The sequence below is a fragment of the Arachis ipaensis genome, chromosome B09 (assembly GCF_000816755.2).
Source record: "Arachis ipaensis cultivar K30076 chromosome B09, Araip1.1, whole genome shotgun sequence".
NCBI lineage: Eukaryota > Viridiplantae > Streptophyta > Magnoliopsida > Fabales > Fabaceae > Arachis > Arachis ipaensis.
The window spans coordinates 66,395,765-66,396,472 of NC_029793.2; positions in this window are offsets into that span (position 1 = coordinate 66,395,765).

A 708-nucleotide genomic window follows, 5' to 3' on the forward strand; every position below is an offset into this window, starting at 1 on the left:
ATACAATAAATTCTTTAGAAATATATCTTTTTTATACTTTATTAAAATTTTTTAACATTTAATATTCCAACAAGTGTCCTACTTATTATTAGTTAGATCTTATCCTTAATATATGAAAATGCTGAAAGACGAAGGACTATTAAACATAATTAAAAAAAAAAAAATCAAATGCCTTGTTTTTCTTGATGAGCAATTTCTTTCATTGTTGGGACTTTCTTCGACTTCTTTTGACCAAGAATATGTTGAATACAATATAGTAGATAACGACACGAGAATATATATATATAGATATAGAGAGAGAGAGAAACTTGGTTACCATCATGTATGTTTAACTACACGTCAGCCTTTATTTTTAATATTAATAACAAGCAAATATACTAATTAAGAAATTTCTGACTAAGAAAAACAAGGCTTTTGATGGTTCTACTAATTTCTTATTCATTTACCATCATATTGAGCTACTAATTAAGAAAGGTAATTTATTAATAAAGGGTTGTTAACTAGTAATAATATTATGGGTAACATAATATTAGTAGCTAATTCTTACAATATGACGGTGTGGTCTTGAAAAAGTTTATGCTAGCGGAGAAAACTCATTAATATATGACGTAAATACAACATAATGTTTAGATAATTTAATTGAGTTAGAAAAAGACAACTTCGAAAGCAGAATCACAAACTCAAATTACATCCAAGGAGTTTATTAAA